The sequence below is a fragment of the Arachis duranensis genome, chromosome 7, assembly GCF_000817695.3.
Source record: "Arachis duranensis cultivar V14167 chromosome 7, aradu.V14167.gnm2.J7QH, whole genome shotgun sequence".
In the NCBI taxonomy this organism is placed as follows: Eukaryota; Viridiplantae; Streptophyta; class Magnoliopsida; order Fabales; family Fabaceae; genus Arachis; species Arachis duranensis.
The window spans coordinates 34,408,181-34,413,811 of record NC_029778.3 but is presented as its reverse complement, the minus strand read 5'-3'; the positions used below and the strand labels follow the sequence as shown (position 1 = coordinate 34,413,811).

Sequence of the window (5,631 nt, the reverse complement as noted above, 5' to 3'; positions counted from 1 at the left end):
TTTAGTGGTTCTTCTTCTTCGATGTTATCTTGTAACACTTGTTGCCAAAAAAGTTGGGTTGATTCGTCGAAGATAACAGCCTAGCCCACATTCAATTTTAAAAGGAAAAGAAGATAAACAGATCAAATTCGTCGAAGATAAAAGGAAAAGAAGATTAATCAGATCAAATTTGAATAAGATGAAGCAAAAATTCATTCATACCAAGTTCAAGTGATGGATGTGTGTTGGAACCTTGAGTTCAGCAAGGAATTCTTTTGATTCTTGCATATCCATTCTCTTAGTTGCCGCTTTCTGCAAAATAAATGAGTATAGAATTGCATCTCAATCTAGGAAACATTCTTATGATTTAATAGAGATTTTAAACAGCATGTGACATAAATAAATAGAAGCAGCGCCAGATAACAGAAGCCGAACTCTTCCACCTAAGCCTTGTTCTATCTGTCATAAAATAAAACATCAATCCAACTTTCAGGTCAAATTTCACCAACAGAAATCACAGTAAAGTGCAGTTTACCTTATCAAATACAAGCCTATCAAAACATGGTGTTGCTTTGTCTTATGGAAGACCCTTCTCTAAGTATCCTAACTTGCTGTCATCAGAATCTAGACTAATTACTTTGCATGATATTGGAAATTAAGGGTCTAAAATAGAATTGTTTAGTGGCAAACGTACTAATTATATGCATACTGAAACAATGCACTTCCAAATGCTCATCTAGATGAAATTTTGCTGTTGATACCTGCAGGCACAAGTCATTGGTTATAACTAAGACATTTATGAGCTCAGGTAGCAGTAGGACAAAAGTAATGTCTCTCTACCAGCATAAACACGGTCGAAAACTCTAGGAACGCCACAAAATATAGCTGGCTTCAACACCTGAACATCCTCTATTAAGTACCTCACATCCTAAAACAATTAACATGGAATGAAGCATCAAAATGAGACATACAAGAAAGAGCAAAATAGTAATGATGAAAACTAAATCCGAATCTTATGCCTTGCCAGAATCCAATTGAGGCTCCCCTATAAATGCAATAGGTCTCCATTATCTGGTCATAGACATGAGCAAGAGGAAGAAAAGAGAAGTACACATCATCTTTGCTTGCCTACAGCAAGTCGTATATATTATGGGTAGAGAAAATTTGAAATAGGACAAAGTGTGGCATGAAACTTGTGAACATTCAAGAAGATTGTTATCTTACTGCTTTGTCTGTTAAATGAAGTATTTGATCAAAAGACAAAACTTTGCCGTGAAAGCCTCATTCTTAATTATGACACCTTTCAGTTTGCATGTGGTTCCACTTGTGTACATGATTGTGCAAATGTCAGTCTTCTTTTTTGGTGGTAGGTCCCCTGCATGCAGAGCAAAATATACAGGATTAAACAAATCAAAGTGGTTCAAAGTTTTTTCTTTTAAACATGAATATGAAATTAAAATTCAAGCTTTGTTTCCTACCAACTGGAGAAACTCTTCCCAAGAGAAGCGGTCGAAACATTACCAAAACTCACAATAGCTACATTATTAGATTGTAGAAGTTGGTTAGCATTGAAAAGAAGGAAAGATTAGCCTTAATATAACATAAGCTCAGAAACTGAAAGAAAGTAGAATCATTTGACAAACTTATAAGATTTGAAGAACACTGACCAAGACAAGACAAAATATGTGAAATATAGAAACAGTTAATCATCTCCAACAAATTGAAGAACTAACTCAAATCCAAACTCAAGAAGTAGAACTCACAGAAAGAATCTTGTTTTTCTGTACAAATGCTATCGAAACTTGAGCATGGTTTATGATAAACTCCAATGCATTTGGACCTGTTCTTAGGTACCTCAAGAATTATTAGGAAAATGTTTGGAATAATAAAAAGCATCTAAAAATTAATGAGAAAATGAGTGAAAAACATACCAAGTGTGTCATATAATGGGACATATGTTATTGGATGGCTATTACAAGCCTACAGCCACCAAATTTAAATCAAGTTTCGTACTAAACAGTTTCTTGCTGATCAAGTATCATTTTAATCTGAACAGAATTTAAATTCTTGTCGAAATTAAATAAATACTTTTCTAGAGTAGTAAAAGCATAGAGTCACTGGGCAACCCTTTTAATCTTCTGTAAGACTTAAAACCAGTATCCAAGCATTACTTGCACAAGTAACAAGAAGATAAAACTTAAGATTAAACCAATAACGATAACTTGCTCATAAAAGAAGATCGACCTTATAATTATAGAAAGAAAGAGCTAGAGTAAGGATTTGCTCAAATAAAATGTGTAAGTGTTCATAAATTTGAAAACTTCATGCATACATGTAAAAGATAAGAAAGAAAAGGTTACCCCGTATCATTTCTCGGATGGCTGTGTCAGTAATGGCATATACATGAGGGCTTTCAATTCTTTTACGCTTGTAGGCTTCAATATAATCATTACCATACAGAAGAACTTTCTTGAAGAGATTTATGGCAACCAAAACAGGCCCTGCTTTTGTCTGAAATGTTTTTGTTTTCCCTTTTTATGTGGCATTATGACCAGCTGCCCGCCTTTCCTTTTTATATGATTGAGTTAATGTGTGTGTGTGTGTGTGTGTGTGTGTGTGTGTGTGTGTGTGTGTGAAAGCAACATAACAAGAACATCAATAGCTCTTTAAAAGAACCTACAATTTCAATGATATGACACACCAATGATCCTAGAAGTGCTTCACATGATATTATCACAGGAATTACTTCATCGAAAAGTTAGTGGTGTGCGAAATTGTGATCATCAATGGCGCCATCAACATGGTACGCTCAATTGCAATCTCAACTCTTTATCACAACTTCGCACAACTAACCAGCAAGTGCACTAGGTCGTCCAAGTAATAAACCTTACGCGAGTAAGGGTCGATCCCACGGAGATTGTTGGTATGAAGCAAGCTATGGTCATCTTGTAAATCTCAGTCAGGCGGATTCAAATGGTTTTGGAGGATTAATGATTAAAAGATGAATAAAACATAAAATAAAGATAGAGATACTTATGTAATTCATTAGTGAGAATTTCAGATAAGCGTATGGAGATGCTTTGTCCCTTCCATCTCTCTGCTTTCCTACTGTCTTCATCCAATCCTTCTTACTCCTTTCTATGGCAAGCTGTATGTTGGGCATCACTGTTGTCAATGGCTACAGTCCCGTCCTCTCAGTGAAAATGTTCAACGCGCTCTGTCACAGCACGGCTATTCATCTGTCGGTTCTCGATCATGTTGGAGTAGAATCCAGTGATTCTTTTGCGTCTGTCACTAACGCCCCACAATCGCGAGTTTGAAGCTCGTCACAGTCATTCAATCCTTGAATACTACTCAGAATACCACAGACAAGGTTTAGACCTTCCGGATTCTCAAAAATGCCGCCATCAATTCTAGCTTATACCACGAAGATTCTGATTAAGGAATCCAAGAGATATCCACTCAATCTAAGGTAGAACGGAGGTGGTTGTCAGGCACACGTTCATAGGTGAGAATGATGATGAGTGTAACGAATCATCACATTCATCAAGTTGAGGCACAAGTGATATCTTAGAACAAGAATAAGCTGAATTGAATAGAAGAACAATAGTAATTGCATTAATACTCAAGGTACAGCAGAGCTCCACACCTTAATCTATGGTATGTAGAAACTCCACCGTTGAAAATACATAAGAACAAGGTCTAGGCATGGCTGAGAGGCCAGCCCCCATGATCTAAGAACTAGACATCCAAAGATGATCACAATTTCGTGCACCAAATTTTTGGCGCCGTTGCCGGGGATTGTTGAGTTTGGACAACTGACGGTTCATCTTGTTGCTTAGATTAGGTATTTTTTTTGAGAATTCTTAAGAATGAATTCTAGAGTTTCATGATGATTTGATGAAGTCTGGCTGGCTGTGAAGCCATGTCTAATTTTATTGGACCGAGGTTTCAACTTATCATCACAAGAGCTTGTTGATTTCTATCAATCTTGCTGTTGGAGCAATGATCTGCTAAGGCTTGGCTGGCCATTGGCCATGTCTAGTGTTTTGGACCGAAGCTTTCTTTGAAAGCTTGGCTGGCTATGAAGCCATGTCTAATTCCTGGACCGGAATCTTAGACTAGCATTGCAATGATTCCTGGAATTCTCATTAAGAATTTTGATATCTTTATTTTCTTTTCCACTTAATTTTCAAAAAAGCACAAAAAATTACAAAAATCATAAAATCCAAAAATTTCTTGTTTAAGTTTAGAGTCTCATTTTAAGTTTGGTGTCAATTGCATGTTTCTATTCTTCTTGCATTTTTCGAACTCATGCATGTGTCTTCATTAATCTTCAAGTTGTTCTTGATGATTTACTTACTCTGATCTTTAAATTCTCTTGGCTTGAGTGTTTTGTTGTTTCTCATATGCATTCTCATTTTGTTAGTGTTAGCAGTATACAAACTGCTAAGTTTGGTGTCTTGCATGCATTGTTATTTGATTTTAGTTGCATTTTGATTATTCCTTATTATTAAAAATCCAAAAATATTTTTAATTTGTGTCTTTTCAAGTCAATAATACAGAGAATTGAAGATTCAGAACATACTGCAGAAGAATTACACAGAAAAAGCTAGGCGTTCAAAACGCCCAGTGAGGAAGGCAAACTGGCGTTTAAACGCCAGCCAGGGTGCCTGGCTGGGCGTTTAACCCCCAAAAGGGTAGTAGTTTGGGCGTTAAACGCCAGAATGTGCACCATTCTAGGCGTTTAACGCCAGGATGGCACAAGAGGGAAGATTTTGTTTTTAATGCAAATTTTTTTTCAAGTTTTCAAAATTTTTCAAAATCAAATCTTTTTCAAATCAAATCTTTTCAATCAAATCTTTTTCAAAATCAATTTCTTACCATTTTCAAAGATGCTTGCTATCAATTAATGATTTGATTCAACATTTCAAGTATGTTGCCTTTTCTGTTGAGAAAGGTTTAATGTTTGAATCATATCATTTCTTGTTAGCCAAGTTATTAATTTTTAAAATCAAATCTTTTTAAAATGTTTTTCAAATCATATTTTCTCAATCACATCTTTTTCAAACATAACTTTTCAATCATATCTTCTTAATCATATCTTTTTCAAAATAGTTTTCAATCATATCTTTTTAATTTCTAATTTCAAAATCTTTTTCAAAAAATCACTTGATTTCTTTTCCACCCTTCGTTTTCGAAAATCAATTAGTATTTTTCCAAATGTTTTTAAAATCTTTTTATTTTATTACTTCCCCTCTTCTCACATCCTTCTATTTATGGACTAACACTATTCCTTAATGCACAATTCGAACTCCATCTTTCTTGATAAGTTCGAATTTTCTACCTCTGCTTTCTATTTTTCTTTTCCTCTGACACCTCAAGGAATCTCTATACTGTGACATAGAGGATTCCATATTTCCTTGTTTTCTTCTCTTTTATATGAGCAGAAGCAAAGACAAAAGCATTCTTGTTGAGGCTAACCCTGAACCTGAAAGGACCTTGAAGCGAAAGCTAAGAGAAGCTAAGGCACAACTCTCTGTAGAGGACCTAACAGAAATCTTCAAAGAAGAAGAAAACATGGCAGCCAAAAACAACAACAATGCCAACAATGCAAGGAAGGTGCTGGGTGACTTTACTGCACCTACTCCC

The 5,631-nt window shown here is 35.4% G+C and overlaps 1 long non-coding RNA gene across 2 annotated transcripts; it reads right to left on the bottom strand.

Annotated features, from left to right (window-relative positions):
• Positions 1–514: 514 nt before the first annotated feature.
• LOC107458718 (uncharacterized) lies at positions 515–2,229 on the bottom strand. 2 transcript variants are annotated; one of them, XR_008001557.1, is made up of 5 exons: positions 1,743–2,229; positions 1,458–1,515; positions 1,204–1,354; positions 820–1,107; positions 515–740 (listed from the first exon to the last, which is right to left on the bottom strand). It is a non-coding gene; the product is annotated as an uncharacterized LOC107458718 (long non-coding RNA). The 2 variants fall into 2 exon arrangements; XR_008001556.1 differs by having other exon boundaries at positions 820–1,050.
• Positions 2,230–5,631: the final 3,402 nt, after the last annotated feature.